The 16127-nt window shown below is 33.3% G+C and overlaps 1 long non-coding RNA gene across 2 annotated transcripts; it reads left to right on the forward strand.

The window, feature by feature from the left end:
- The first annotated feature begins 1216 nt into the window (after window positions 1-1216).
- LOC139871463 (uncharacterized) lies at window positions 1217-5503 on the forward strand. Of its 2 annotated transcripts, XR_011766654.1 has the most exons (4): window positions 1217-1271; window positions 1807-1879; window positions 2426-2532; window positions 5180-5503. It is a non-coding gene; the product is annotated as an uncharacterized lncRNA (long non-coding RNA). The 2 variants fall into 2 exon arrangements; XR_011766655.1 differs by lacking the exon at window positions 2426-2532.
- The last annotated feature ends 10624 nt before the right edge of the window (window positions 5504-16127 follow it).

The raw sequence follows: 16127 nt of genomic DNA on the forward strand, positions 1-16127 counted from the left end.
TATATGTGAAAAGCGGTAAATAATCCAATAGAATGGTCCCCATCATAAATCATACTTTTACTTACCCAACCACCATAATCATTACAATGGACCCAGTTAAAGTTTATAAACAACACATGTGCAAAATGTTGATTGATTAGTAGGCGGTAGAACCTGAGTTACTGAAGCATTTTTGTAAATAAAAGAAGCTGCAAGACTGATAATAGAAGCCTCACCGACACAAAGTAGCCTGAAAAAATTATTCGTATGAGTTACAACAATAACAAAACCCAATCTCATATGTGTGGGGTATAGAGGAGGTGGAACGTAGACAAGAGAGTCATCCCTCTCTCGATTTGACGGATAAAGATATTGCTTTCAAGTAGACCTCCGGCAAAAAAGTAGGAACATAAAAAAAATAAATAAATAAATAAAATTAAAAATAATAAAAATAATAAAAAAAGAAAATAAATAATAATAATAAAAATAAAAATAAAAATAATAAAAAAATAAATAAAAAAACATAAATAAAATAATAATAATAATAATAATAATACTGTAATAAAAATTAATTAATTAATTAATTTATCCATGAAAATGGTAGATTCAAATTTTCGTATGAGTTACTTCATGTTGTATCAGTATTCTATTTCAACATTTCTTATTCCCATTTCTACTTCCCCTTTCTTCTTTAGTAAGTCACCAGCAACTCAATTTCTTTTTTTAAACCCTAACAATCAAAATATGCAAATCAATTAAAACTCTATGCAATCCACTAAAAATGTTCAAATAGATCTGAACATGCAAATGAATTTCAAACATCCCATCATTTTCATATCATACCATTCATGCTCTAACATAAAATTAGTCATGTAATAAAAATTCACAGTGTAACAGCCTAATTTTTAATAAGGTATAATTTATTGTTAAAACTATTTGTTTGACCCACATTTGACTAAAGGGGACCTATTTTTGTAAATACCTTAAGAGAAGAAGGGTAAAAGGGTAATTTTACCCATTGTAAGTCTCTAGAGGAGTCTAAACAACCCCTCATTTCCTCATATGTGCAGAAAATTTCAAGAGTGTGTGTGTTGTGGGTGGCGATTTTTGGGATCTAAGCAAAAATCCTTGAAGTTTTTCACATGCAATTAAGTCTTTGGGTTGAATCAAGCTTGTTGATACTTGCTAGCATAGTTGGAGTTCTTATTTCCTCCTTCTTCTTCTTCTTCTTCTTCTTCTTCTTCTTCTTCATCTTCTTAGTAAAATTTGGGGTTTTCTGACCCTAGCTTGAGGTATGATAAATTAATCCCTTAAATTCGAATTTTTTATAGATAGATGGTGTTATTATGGTTAGTAATCAAGGTTTTGGTTACCTAGTAACCCTAGTTCGGATTTAGGGTTAGGGTTTATGAAATTGGGGATTTTTGTTAAGAAGATGAACTAGTTAAAAATTAAGCTAGTAAACTTGTACGTTTGTTTTGGGTCAAAATCTAAGTTTTTACTTTATAAGAAATTGTTGATTTATTTAAGAAGTTTATGAGTAAGTCAAGACTTAGTATGATTTTGGTGATGAGATTGAAGACTTGCAATTTGTAAGTCTTGTTTTCTTGTCTAAAAAGTGTCAAAATGGGTTTTATGGGTCAAGTTAGTTTAGAGGTAAGTTTAAGATGAATTGGAAAGACTTATTGTTTTGCGAGTCTTGATAATTGGTAAAAAAGATGTTAAAATGGGCTTATGAAATAAAATGGTAAATCTTTGAGTAGTTGGTCTTGTTTAACCAAATGTGAATAAATTGTGATATATGTGTATGGATATGCTTGTTACTAGGTAACTTGTGCTTGAAAGATTGATAGAAACCATTTGGAAGTATCATTGAATATTTGCTTGCTTGGAAGTCGAGGTGAGTACAATGTGTGTTTACTTGTTAATAAGATTTGTATTGGTATGCTATTGTTTGTATTGTGGTTGGAAAGAGGGCTCGGTTCACGTTGGGAACGCATCGGGCGGGATCTTGGTTCACGTTGGGAACGCATCAGGATCCGAGGGTTCTCGGTTCACGTTGGGAACGCATCGGGAACCATATGTGGTTGCATGTAAAGGACTTGATTATTTGTGGTATGTGAGTAATTGTTTATACTTGTTAATAAAGTTGATATTTATGTGAAATTGTCTATCTTGATTGGTATGAGGGCTCGGTTCACGTTAGGAACGCATCGGGCGGGATCTTGGTTCACGTTGGGAATGCATGGGTTCTCGGTTCACGTTGGGAACGCATCGGGAACCATATGTGATGGTGAATTGTATGACTCGATTGTTTTGTGATATGCGGATAATTGACTATCTTTATAGATGTTATTAACTCGTATGCACATATTGTATTCACTAAGCGTTTTCGCTCACTAAGCGTTTTCGCTTACTCCGTTGCTGTTTGACCTTTTTTTTATAGGACCAGTTTGGACAAGAAAGAGTATGATGGACGATTAGCTATTTAATGTTATAATGTGCTTTTGGATGACTTGCTTATGGATTAGTTGTGGATGCTAGATACCATTGGTAGGTGCTTTGGGTGGGATAGTGATATCCCAAGAATCATGCTTTGATCTTTTGGTCGTGGTTTTGTCATTTGGGTCAAAATAATCACATTTTGTTAAAATGGGTCGAATTTGCCACCTAATGTTGTAACGGGTTAGTCTAATGTCAAGTATTGCAAATATGATATAAACTTGTTAAAAGTGGTGGTTTGATTACAATTGAAATGAAATATGGTTTGATGTCTGAAATTAGTTGGAAATGAAAATGGGTCAAGGTGCAAAAATGTGGCAATATTCACTGTTTTGATCAGAACAGGATCCTATAGTGGGATCTGGGATCCCATAATGGGATCTGAAAAAATAAAATAAAAAAATTGTCGTTTTTTGAAAATGAGTCGAGGTCGTTTCACATAGTGAAGCTGACCGAAATGTTCAGACATGAACTTAAACTTACATGAGCTCAAAATGTGCATACGTATATATTTAAAAAGCTTCTGTTCGATATCTGAAAAATAGAAGCTAATACATTACTCCAATCCATGTTAGAACATATTACTAAAACCCTCTAATTTTCTTTTCGAAAATAAATATGCTTGACCCTTATCTCTAAAAATAAATTGGGGTTTGTTGTACTGCTCTACTCTCGATTCATTGCCACCCATTTGATATCAGTTTCTTCTTACCAATAGCATATCTAGATCTCGAATTGGATTCTGATGCTAGACATGTGTTTAATAACCACCACTGCCGGAGTTGTAGGCGGTGTGGAGAGACCATTAGGTTTATTTTTGCTGACAAAGTCGTGAATGATTTAGAATTGGTTAAACCCCTAGTAAATTGGTAACAATATACAAATATATCAGAAAACCTAATTTCATGTACCAGTTGAATACGCAAGTACCTTGCTTCAAAAACCCTAATTTCAGGTACCAAGCATATGAAAAGTTTGAATATGCGTCGATTGTAAACCATTATGCCCTAGTTCGCAGGATTTTGAATCAGGATTCACAGGTTAGAATGTTTTTGATTTAGGGATTGCGTGATAGAAAGTATATGAAGAAATAACGATTATGAGTTTTGAAGTATTTGATTTAGGGTTCGCAGGGTAGAAAGTATTTGGAGCGTGTGTCTGGAGGTGTGTGTTTACTGTTTAGGTTCAAGTGTTTATGGAAAATTTTAAATACAAGGGTATTTCAGACTTTTTAAAGGAAGATTAGCTAATGTATATTATTTGTTAGCTAATACCTATAAATGAATGGTTTAGATTTAACTAGCGTATTACCCCGCGCGTTGCTGCGCCGATAACAAATAGTTTAGTCTGAATTATTAGTCTTTCACATGTAATGTCTGTATGTATATTTGGGAGTATATAAATAAGGAATTTATAATACTAATAAATAATGTAATACGTAGTACTACGTAATTTTTGTTTTAAATGTAAGTATTAAGTATTATACCTAGAATCTGAAACTAATGAAGTATCAACTTATAGTTCTGTTCAAGCTACTGGAAAGTTGATTTGTAAGAACTTCCGGTCAAAACCAGTTAGCTATTTTGGATTGATTGATTAAAAAAAGTAGATTTCAAAAAGGAGATTTGGAGAAGACAAATTCATGGTCAATGTTTGGTCACCGTAATATATACTCTTATACGTAGTATCTATTTATATTTATTTATATTTAATATTTATATAAAGAAAAACTGCTATTATGAGGTTGAAATAAAGTTGTACACTTGTACTACATGATTGAAAATGTACTACACTTTTCAAGTAGTATCACTATTATCGAACAGTAATTTTTACGGAGCAACTTAATTTTTGTTTTTTAAGTTTTCTTATTTTTGCCTTTTCAATTTTACTTTAAACCAATATATCACTATCACTATTATCCCATTTCCTTTTTTTCTCTAACTGTTTCTCACCCGTAGACCCCATATAACTTGAAAAAGTTAATGTTTTCTCAATTTTTATGCGGTTGGTTTTAAACTGAACTTCTGTATTGTTGTTGGGTTATTTTCTTGAAGAATCTTTTTTCTATGGAGCCAATGTTGGCTCCGACGTTGCCGACCACTGTCCTATTTTCGTCAGAACCACTGCCAGATGTGTCACCGCTTACAACTGTTAATGATAACTCCACTTCGCCATCGCCGTTCAAAATCCGGCCAATTTCTTCCTTTCTGCCGCCGCCACACCACCCTGCCGTCCAGAGGCGAAACTAGGATTTTTTTCACCGGGGGCAAAAATTTTTTTTTTAACCGTAGCAATTTTTTTGGACAAAATTTGAAGATTTTGGGGCAAAAGTTGGAGATTTTGGGGCAAAATTTGAAGATTTTGGGGCAAAAGTTGGAGAATTTGGGGCAAAATTTGAAGGTTTTGGGGCAAAATATGTAGGTTTGGGGGCAAAAAAAAATTCACCGGGTGCGAAGTCGAAAAACCCAAAATTTTTACACTGAAAAAAAAAAAATCCACCGGGGGCGCCCAAAAATCCACCGGGGGCGGCCGCCCCCCCCCATACCATCTTCGCCCCTGTGCCGCCACTTGGCCGCATATGGTAACATGTGTTTTTTTTTTTTCGTTTACTGAATCAGGTGGCCACCGGCGGTTGTCGTCGGCTAGCAAACACAAAATCTGTGATGTTCGTAATGTTACCATTGTTTTTTCTTCACAGATATTGGAGGTGGACGGTGGTGGCTGACGATGGTTGCCGAAGTTGTTACCTAAGGTGGTGTGGTGTAGGGAAATGGGTACATTGAAGGAAGTTGGGTTAGAGAGAGGGAATCATCTGGAAAAGTGGAAAACAATTATCTTAGTAGGGTATAAAAAGATGAAAGAAGGAATGAAGAATTCTTCAGAAGCTTCAACCGACGATTGGTTAGGAGGGAGGAAAAGAAGAAGAAAAAAAAAAGTGAAATGACTAAAATACCCTTATTGATGAATAGTAAAACAGTGTTTTGTCAATTAGTTATGTTGATAAATATTAGTAATTATCCTATGGTCATTAAGGGGTCTGATTTTGTAATTATCAAGGTTGTAAAAGACGCTAGTCGGGGACGCATCGGCCATGCCTAAAAAACGACGCGTCGAACGCAACGGTGACGCAACGGCGACGCAACGGGCGTTGACTAACGTTGACTTTTAAAATAGTTTTATTAAATATATATTTATATATAATATTATATAGATCAAATCTTTAAATATAAATTATATTTACAATAAACATGAATAATTTACAATTATTAACAATATTATAAAAAAATAAAAAAATTTGACCGACTTTGACCGACTTTTTCCGAATTAGACCGACTTTGACTGACTTTTTACCTTTGACCGACTTTTTAGCAACGACGCGTCGGTCATGCCTAAAAAACGACGCGTCGGCCGACGCGTCAGTCGACTCGACCGACTTTTGCAACACTGGTAATTATGAGAGATAATGCTCTTATTTTAATGTTTAAAATATATATATATATATATAACAATAGTTAATTTAGATTGTATTTCATTGTAGCAAACCCCTTTCAAAGAACCACAGAGTATAACTAATTAAGATTTGTTTTTGAAAAGCTAAAATTATATTATAAAACATGAAAATAGGCTTTGAAAAATTATACCAAAGGTCCACAAGTTATAAACCATTAACGACACCAAACAAAAATCACAAAAATACAACTGATACTGAAATACATATGCCAAACTCAATCCTTTGATCTCGAATAATCAACGCTAAAGCCCAACAACGAACCCCGGTGCCGGAAGGGAGTGGGTCAACTGTCGAATCCCGGCGTCGCAGGTGCCCGACGACGACCTTGAGTCCATGTGCCCTTGGGAGCTATCTTCTATGGATATAGGATTTTCTATGAATTAATTTATTCCTCACCTCATTTTTGACCTTCGTAAGCTGAGTGGTTACCACCTTTGTGGGTATCCATGAGGTCTTGAGTTTGAGTCTCACCTTGGGATTTCATAATGCAATTTGCTTTGTTGTTTCCTTCAAATGGCATCATTGTGTGAGCCTGTCCTACGTCAGTTATTCAGAGGTGCTTCCTAAGGGTGATTATACGCAGAGCAAGTCTTATTGTAGTTTTTCGGTGGAACATCCTTGACACGTGAAACAAATATGATCGGGTGGTGGGAACTCCATTGGTGGTCCCCGTCAGTAACTCCAATCTCGATGTTCAAACAAAAGTTATGAACCTATAAGGAAGACATACTCCATGTAGTATATTTATTAGCTCTAGTATTGTAGTTATCCATGTCTGACCACACTCATGACTCCGATACGTGTTGGATCGCTTATGTTCTACCATCTTAAGAATCCCCGCCAAATTGAAACCACACACTCATCAACATGTGGTAAATAGATGGTTTATACACTCCAATGAGCTATTACAAAGAGGATATAAGTCTGACTTCACAGCTACACTCGTTGCTTTTATTGAGGTATGTTGAATTTGAACAAAATGTAAAACGGAATAGGCCTGGAGACCCAAGAAGATTGTGAGGGTGATGTGGCCAGACGCGATTGATGTGCGCAGAGGTGTATATGAAATAGCTTATATTTTACTAGAAAAAACTATTAAATACGATACAATTTTACACAAGATATTTATTTATTTATAGAATGGATATACTTAAACCTTGCTACAACACTTATAGGCAGTGTACCTAATCGTACAGTAGTGTAGTTTTTAGTAAGTCCGGTTCGTTTCACAGGGAAAAATCTTTAACCAAAGCTTAACGCTATATTAGTTTTAATTTTATAAAAATACAAATATATATAAGTAATATTATTATTATAAAGGGGGGTTTTTTTACCGTTTAATGACCGGTTTGTCGATTTTAAAAACTTTAGTCGCAGTTAAAACCTAATGTAAAATATTAAAAATAAATACAAGACTTAATTTAAAGCGTAAAGTAAATAACGATAATGAAATTGCGATAAATAAAAGTGCGATAAAATAAAATTGCGATAATTAAAAATACGATAATTAAAAGTGCAATTAAATACAATAACAATAAATAAAAGTGCGATAATTAGAAGTGCAATTAAATATAAAATAAAGTAAAATTAAATATGAAATAAAATAATTATGCTTATTTAAAATTCCGTAATCATGATGTTTGACGTGTTGATTTTAGTTTTATGCCCATGGGTTAATTGTCCTTTGTCATGGATTATTTAATATGTCCGTCTGTTTTTGTCCATAACAGTCCATCAGTCATAAATATAAAGTGCGAGTGTCCTCGTCAAATTATCCTTATACCCGAAGTTAAATATTCTAACTAATTGGGGACTTAAACTGTAACAAGGTTTTAATACTTTGTTTAATAATTACACCAGGATATCGACTGCGTGTAATCCAAGGTTTAATACTTTGTTAACAATTACGCCAAGTGTCCTTGTACATAATTTCACCCCTGTTTTAATAATTTCATAGACTATTAATTCATTCCCGTGTCCGGTTAAATGAACGATTATTCGTACATATAAATACCCCGCCCATCGTGTCCGATCGAGTGTATATGGTTATTTATAAGGACGTCCAATTGTAAATCTTTATATTAAAATTAACAAACTATCATTTAGTTAAACAAATATAAAGCCCATTAATAGCCCATAGTCTAATTTCCACAAGTGTCGTTCTTTTGTCTAAACCCCAATTATGGTACAAAGCCCAATTACCCAATTTTAGTAATTAGCCTAACATCATGATTACTTCATTTTAAATAAGCATAATAATAACTTAGCTACGAGACATTAATGTAAAAAGGTTGAACATAACTTACAATGATTAAAAATAGCGTAGCGTTACACGGACAGAATTTCGACTTACACCCTTACAATATGCGCTAACATACCCTTATTATTAGGATTTAAAATTAAAATTAAAATTAAAATATAAATATATATATATATATATAATTTACGTATGATGAAGAAGGAAAAAGATGATTAAAAACGATCAAAATGCGTTGGCTTTTATAAGCATTTTTGTCCAGGGAAGCTCCGGGAGTCGCGACCTTTTTGGCCTTCAAACTCCGCAACTCGCGGAGTTTGTTTCTACAGCTCATCTCATTTTGGAACCTTTCTTGCCGATGGTTTTAATATATAAATATAATATATATATAATTTATATAATTAATTATATATTATATTATATTTATATACATAGTTAACTTGTAATTTTTAGTCCGTTGCGTCGAGCGTTGAGAGTTGACTCTGGTCCCGGTTCCGGATTTTCGAACGTCCTTGCGTACTATTTTATATCGTGTACTTTGCGTTTTCAATCTTGTACCCTTGTAATTTTGAGACGTTTCTCATCAATAATTGGAACCTCTTTGATTGTATTTTGTACTTTTGAGCTTTTTGGTCATTTGCGTCTTCAATTCGTCGAATCTGTCTTTTGTCTTCACCTTTTATTATTTAAACGAATATCACTTGTAAATAGAACAATTGCAACTAAAAGCTTGTCTTTCTTGAGGAATAATGCTATGAAATATATGTTCGTTTTTAGCATTATCAAATATTCCCACACTTGAGCGTTGCTTGTCCTCAAGCAATATAGTCTTGAAATACTAGAATCACTTCTTTATTCTTCACACTTTGTACACCAGTGATTTCGATACCGCGGTATAAACAATGGTAGTAACGATGTGGTTTACAGTCTCACATGACTTATGAAATTTAGATCCATTAAGGAAATTGGATCTTTATGAAAACATTTGATCTTTTGAAAATTCATTCTAGCTTTTACCCTAGCTAAGTTTTCCGGAATAACCCTTCACCGGTGTTTGCAAAATATTTTTGTGGGTTTGGTGGGTTTCAGATTTGAAAATTTTAGCTCAAAACTTGTGGTTTTGTGTCACCCACTTGCTAACCTTGTATTAGGAAAGCAACACGTCCAGTATACTTGCTCCGTATATTACCTTTCGGTAAACTACCGTCCGGTTGTAAAGGAAAGCGTTGAACAAGCAACTGTTAAGGCAATGTCCCCTGACATACTTTTAATTATGGTCTATAACGTGTCGGACGCAATTACTATCCTTGGTAGGAGCAATAGTAAAGCTCACCCTTATAATTTTTCAGTCTGGCACAAGGTCATGTCTTTGACCATGCTATGCAACCACCGTTCTTACGGTTGATGAAATGTCCCGTTCTTATTGATTAAAAACGTTCCATATTAATTGATTTCGTTGCGAGGTTTTGACCTCTATATGAGACGTTTTTCAAAGACTGCATTCATTTTTAAAACAAACCATAACCTTTATTTCATAAATAAAGGTTTAAAAAGCTTTACGTAGATTATCAAATAATGATAATCTAAAATATCCTGTTTACACACGACCATTACATAATGGTTTACAATACAAATATGTTACATCGAAATCAGTTTCTTGAATGCAGTTTTTACACAATATCATACAAACATGGACTCCAAATCTTGTCCTTATTTTAGTATGCAACAGCGGAAGCTCTTAGTATTCACCTGAGAATAAACATGCTTTAAACGTCAACAAAAATGTTGGTGAGTTATAGGTTTAACCTATATATATCAAATCGTAACAATAGACCACAAGATTTCATATTTCAATACACATCCCATACATAGAGATAAAAATCATTCATATGGTGAACACCTGGTAATCGACATTAACAAGATTCATATATATAAGAATATCCCCATAATTCCGGGACACCCTTCGGATATGATATAAATTTCGAAGTACTAAAGCATCCGGTACTTTGGATGGGGTTTGTTAGGCCCGATAGATCTATCTTTAGGATTCGCGTCAATTAGGGTGTCTGTTCCCTAATTCTTAGATTACCAGACTTAATAAAAAGGGGCATATTCGATTTCGATAATTCAACCATAGAATGTAGTTTCACGTACTTGTGTCTATTTTGTAAATCATTTATAAAACCTGCATGTATTCTCATCCCAAAAATATTAGATTTTAAAAGTGGGACTATAACTCACTTTCACAGATTTTTACTTCGTCGGGAAGTAAGACTTGGCCACTGGTTGATTCACGAACCTATAACAATATATACATATATATCAAAGTATGTTTAAAATATATTTACAACACTTTTAATATATTTTGATGTTTTAAGTTTATTAAGTCAGCTGTCCTCGTTAGTAACCTACAACTAGTTGTCCACAGTTAGATGTACAGAAATAAATCGATAAATATTATCTTGAATCAATCCACGACCCAGTGTATACGTATCTCAGTATTGATCACAACTCAAACTATATATATTTTGGAATCAACCTCAACCCTGTATAGCTAACTCCAACATTCACATATAGAGTGTCTATGGTTGTTCCGAAATATATATAGATGTGTCGACATGATAGGTCGAAACATTGTATACGTGTCTATGGTATCTCAAGATTGCATAATATACAATACAAGTTGATTAAGTTATGGTTGGAATAGATTTGTTACCAATTTTCACGTAGCTAAAATGAGAAAAATTATCCAATCTTGTTTTACCCATAACTTCTTCATTTTAAATCCGTTTTGAGTGAATCAAATTGCTATGGTTTCATATTGAACTCTATTTTATGAATCTAAACAGAAAAAGTATAGGTTTATAGTCGGAAAAATAAGTTACAAGTCGTTTTTGTAAAGGTAGTCATTTCAGTCGAAAGAACGACGTCTAGATGACCATTTTAGAAAACATACTTCCACTTTGAGTTTAACCATAATTTTTGGATATAGTTTCATGTTCATAATAAAAATCATTTTCTCAGAATAACAACTTTTAAATCAAAGTTTATCATAGTTTTTAATTAACTAACCCAAAACAGCCCGCGGTGTTACTACGACGGCGTAAATCCGGTTTTACGGTGTTTTTCGTGTTTCCAGGTTTTAAATCATTAGGTTAGCATATCATATAGATATAGAACATGTGTGTAGTTAATTTTAAAAGTCAAGTTAGAAGGATTAACTTTTGTTTGCGAACAAGTTTAGAATTAACTAAACTATGTTCTAATGATTACGAGTTTAAACCTTCGAATAAGATAGTTTTATATATATGAATCGAATGATGTTATGAACATCATTACTACCTCAAGTTTAGTAGGTAAACCTACTGGAAGTGACAAGAAATGATCTAGCTTCAAAGGATCTTGGATGGCTTGAAAGTTCTTGAAGTAGGATCATGACACAAAAACAAGTTCAAGTAAGATTTTTACTCGAATTAAGATAGTTTATAGTTATAGAAATTGAATCAAAGTTTGAATATGAATATTACCTTGAATAAGAAAGATAACCTACTGTATATAACAAAGGTTTCTTGATCTTAGATGATTACTTGGAATGGATTAGAAAGCTTGGAAGTAAATTAGTAAACTTGAAGGGATTTTTGAAGTGTTCTTCCTATGATGATTGTAGCTTGATTCTTGAAGTGATTTTTGATGAAGATGATGATTAACTACTGAAAAATACGTTCATAATAGTGTGTGTGTGTTGAGAGAGAATTAGAAAGAGAATTGGAAGTGAAATGGAGTGAATGATGAGTGGTAATTGGTGAGTGGTGAGTGGGGTTAAAAGGAGTTCTAGTTAGTTGACTAGCTTATGGTAGAAGTTAAAATTGATTAGTCATACATGACATAATCAAGAGTGGAATCCCATGCTAGTTCCTATTGGTATATACTCATAGTAAGTACGTTTTGAAGCTGTGTATAATACGGGTAAGAATACGACTAGAATTCTTGATGAAAGAAAAGAATGGAAAAGTAACTGTAACCATTTTCGTTAAGTATGAGTGTTTTGATATATGTCTTGAAGTCTTCCAAAAGTATTTTAATACATATAAATACACTACATGTATATACATTTTAACTGAGTCGTTAAGTCATCGTTAGTCGTTACATGTAAGTGTTGTTTTGAAACCTTTAAGTTAACGATCTCAATTAATGTTGTTAACCCATTGTTTATTATATCTAATGAGATGTTAAATTATTATATTATCATGATATTATGATATATTAATATATCTTAATATGATATATATACATTTAAATGTCGTTACAACGATAATCGTTACATATATGTCTCGTTTCGAAATCCTTAAGTTAGTAGTCTTGTTTATATGTATATAACTCATTGTTAATATACTTATGGAGATACTTACTTATCATAATCTCATGTTAACCATATGTTTATCCATATATATATCGTCATGTCGTTTTTACAAGTTTTAACGTTCGTGAATCGCCGGTCAACTTGGGTGGTCAATTGTCTATATGAAACATATTTCAATTAATCAAGTCTTAACAAGTTTGATTGCTTAACATGTTGGAAACATTTAATCATGTAAATATCAATCTCAATTAATATATATAAACATGGAAAAGTTCGGGTCACTACAGTTGACACCCGATTTAGTTCAGGTGACCTAATGAATTCTAGGTGAATTCCTAGGATTTTACGTTCAATGGTAATGAACGCATTGAAAATAGGTTTTCAGAAAACAAATCGGTTTGAAATTTTGATCAAAATATTTTCTCGTTCAAGCTCGAGTTGAGATATCATTGAATTCCATGAGTTTGTAATTCTCAATCTTTAAGGTCAATCTCTAGGATTGAGTAATATCAGTCTTAAAAGCTGATTTTTGATCTTTAAGGAGATTATCCTTTCTGGGGATCTGATTCATTAGTCTTATCAAGCTAATTTGCACGGCGTCCTCCCCATTTTACAAGACAGATCCTCTCATGGTTAGGATAAGTCTGACCACTTGGCGACCCTGTTTGATGCTGAGGTCCGTGGATTTCCTGCTGATTTTAGTGATGACTTTTCTAGATTTTTCGTCAACCTACAGCTGGTCTGGACGACAACTTCTTGACCTAAATCAAGAAGCGCGTGTCTTTTTCGGAAGACTTTACTTCCTTTAAATGATGGAATTGATTCATCGTGTAGATCCATCTTTCTTACAGTAAATCGGGTAAAACTTTTTAGTTTAGTCCAAAACAAAAGTATTTTCAGTTATTTGTTACAGAAATATGTGACATATGTTTAAGATAACTTGGTGAATTTTCCCACACTTGGTTTTTATTTTCCTTTTTATTGTCCTCTATTCCATTTTAAATGAATTTTAACATTTTGGTTTGTTTCTCAATTTATGTCCTTTCCGAGGTAACAATAATTTCGGTGTTAACACCTAGTTTTATCGTTCATAAATATGTATAAACATGATTTTGAGTTCATTTAATTGAAAATTTTAAAATTTTTTACTAGAATTGGGTAGTCAGTATATAAGACTAGGGCTGTTCTTTATTATCAGAGAGCACTAGATTCTAATACAACTACTGCTTTACTAGTATTTCTAATGGTAACCAAGTGTTTAAAGTAAAAATTTTTAAAATCCGAAAGAATTTAACCCCTTCCCACACTTAAGATCTTGCAATGCCCTCATTTGCAAGAAATCAGTAACAATTTAAATTATTGAGGGTGATTAGCGTAGAAAAATGATTAAATTTTACCAAAGTTTCCAAACATATTGTTGTTTGTTTTCTGAATGATAAATGGTGCATATCATTTGTTCATTCCGTCTTGTTGTTACATCACATATATTTTGCATCTTGTCGTCAAAATTAGTTGCTTTTGCTGAACTTAATGCCAGTCTTTGAAAATGCGTTGTTTTACCCTGTTGTGTACATAAGATAAACTGCAAACATATATACATATTTTTGAAGTTTGGTATATTACCTCACATTCAAAAATTATTAAAATCTAATAATAAAAGTTAGAAAATTATAAAAACTATTACAATATTAACATAAGTGTTAAATGTAGTAACATTACAAAAATAAATAAAACTAAATAAACTAGGGTTGATACTGATACCAGTAGGGGTTCCATGCATAACCATGTGTGTTATAGAATGCTTCAGCTGGGTTACAAGTAGGATACGGTGGTTGGATCTCTATAGACCAGGGAGGAAATACGGGCTTTGGAGTAGGAATATAGTTTCTACCTATATGTTGGCAATGAGCTATGATGTGGTTTTGATGAACTTGCCAATCTTCAAATGCTCGATGTCTAGCATTTTCATACTCTTGTGAAGCTATAAACCTTTGCATTTCTGTCATTTCATTTCCCCCTCCCACATTACCTGGCTGTTGATTTCTTTCAACCTGTGGATGTCTTCCATTATATTGTACTGCGGCGTTATTTCGCCTCTTCAAAACCTTAGCACCATGATATACATTTAAACCAATTGTATCGTGGGGTTCTGGTTCTTCGATTAATAATCCCCCCCGACTTATATCCACATCGAGATACTCAGCAATTAATGTAATAAATATACCACCTCCTATTATACTGTGCGGTCTCATCCCCCTAATCATAGCTGATAAATAATAATCCACACAATAAGGTATACTTACAGCGCTTTGTGGGTCTCGAATACACATGTGGTAAAATAAATCTTGCTCATTTACCTTTTCCTTATTTTTACCTCGCTGTGTAATCGAGTTTGCTAGAAACCTGTGAATTACTCTTAACTCAGCTCTATCTATATCCAAATAAGAGTAATTTTCCCCTTTAAATCGGTGATGGCTAGTCATTTGACTCCATACACCATGCGTATCAAAATTTTCATCAATCTTCCTACCATTTAATATCAACCCTCGACAATCGGCAGATGCTAGCTCCTCAGGCGTATATATACGTAAGGCCTGAGCCATGTCTAGTAGAGACATGTGGCGCATCGAACCTCCTAACAAAAATCTAATAAAAGTTCGATCGGTTAAACTAGGTACCCGATCATTTATTTCTATACTACACAATAATTCTTCACACCATACTTTATATACAGGTCTACGCATGTTGAATAATCGTACCCAATCGTTACCTCTGAGTAAGTAATTCTCTAATCCGTTCGCTCAATCCTACGGCTTCTAATGATTCCCATTCTATTACCCTAGGTACTTCAACAGCTTTAGAATGAAGAGTGTGCAAGCCCCTTTGGTATTTTGGATAATCTATCCAACGACTGTCTAATCTCAAGTTCGGGTACAAATCTTTCACGTGCATATCTGAAAATGTCATAACTGGATGTGGTATATCTTGTTTGTAATAGTTATCAACATCATTCTCAGGAGGAGCAATGCGAGCTTGGGATGAAGATTCACCCCTTTCAGTATGCAAAACACATCAAACACAATTTTTGTGCATCCAAATATGCATTAGTGTCAGCAAAATCATCAATCAAAATAATTACAATGACATGTTCAATTTATGTCAAACTTATGCTCGTTTTCTTATTTTTATCAAATCTACACTTTTTCAAATAAGCATATACGAAATTGTTCGCCAAGTTCATAAGCATTCAACTCAAATAATATGTCAAAATAATCATTATTAGCAATTAAACAAGTTTCAAATGGTATTATCTCTCAAAAATCAAGTTCATGAATTTTAGACTTGAAAAAGTCCACTTTAATTCTCAAAAATCATGTTTAGGCTCAAAGTTTGGATCATTTAACTACCTAAACATGTTACATTACTTAATTTAGCAATAATTCATGACAAAAATCGGCCATAACCTGTTTATATCAAAAAGCCCCAAATTGCTCAAGAACACAAACCCTAGATTACTC

The sequence above is a fragment of the Rutidosis leptorrhynchoides genome, chromosome 1 (genome assembly GCF_046630445.1).
Source record: "Rutidosis leptorrhynchoides isolate AG116_Rl617_1_P2 chromosome 1, CSIRO_AGI_Rlap_v1, whole genome shotgun sequence".
Classification (NCBI taxonomy): Eukaryota; Viridiplantae; Streptophyta; class Magnoliopsida; order Asterales; family Asteraceae; genus Rutidosis; species Rutidosis leptorrhynchoides.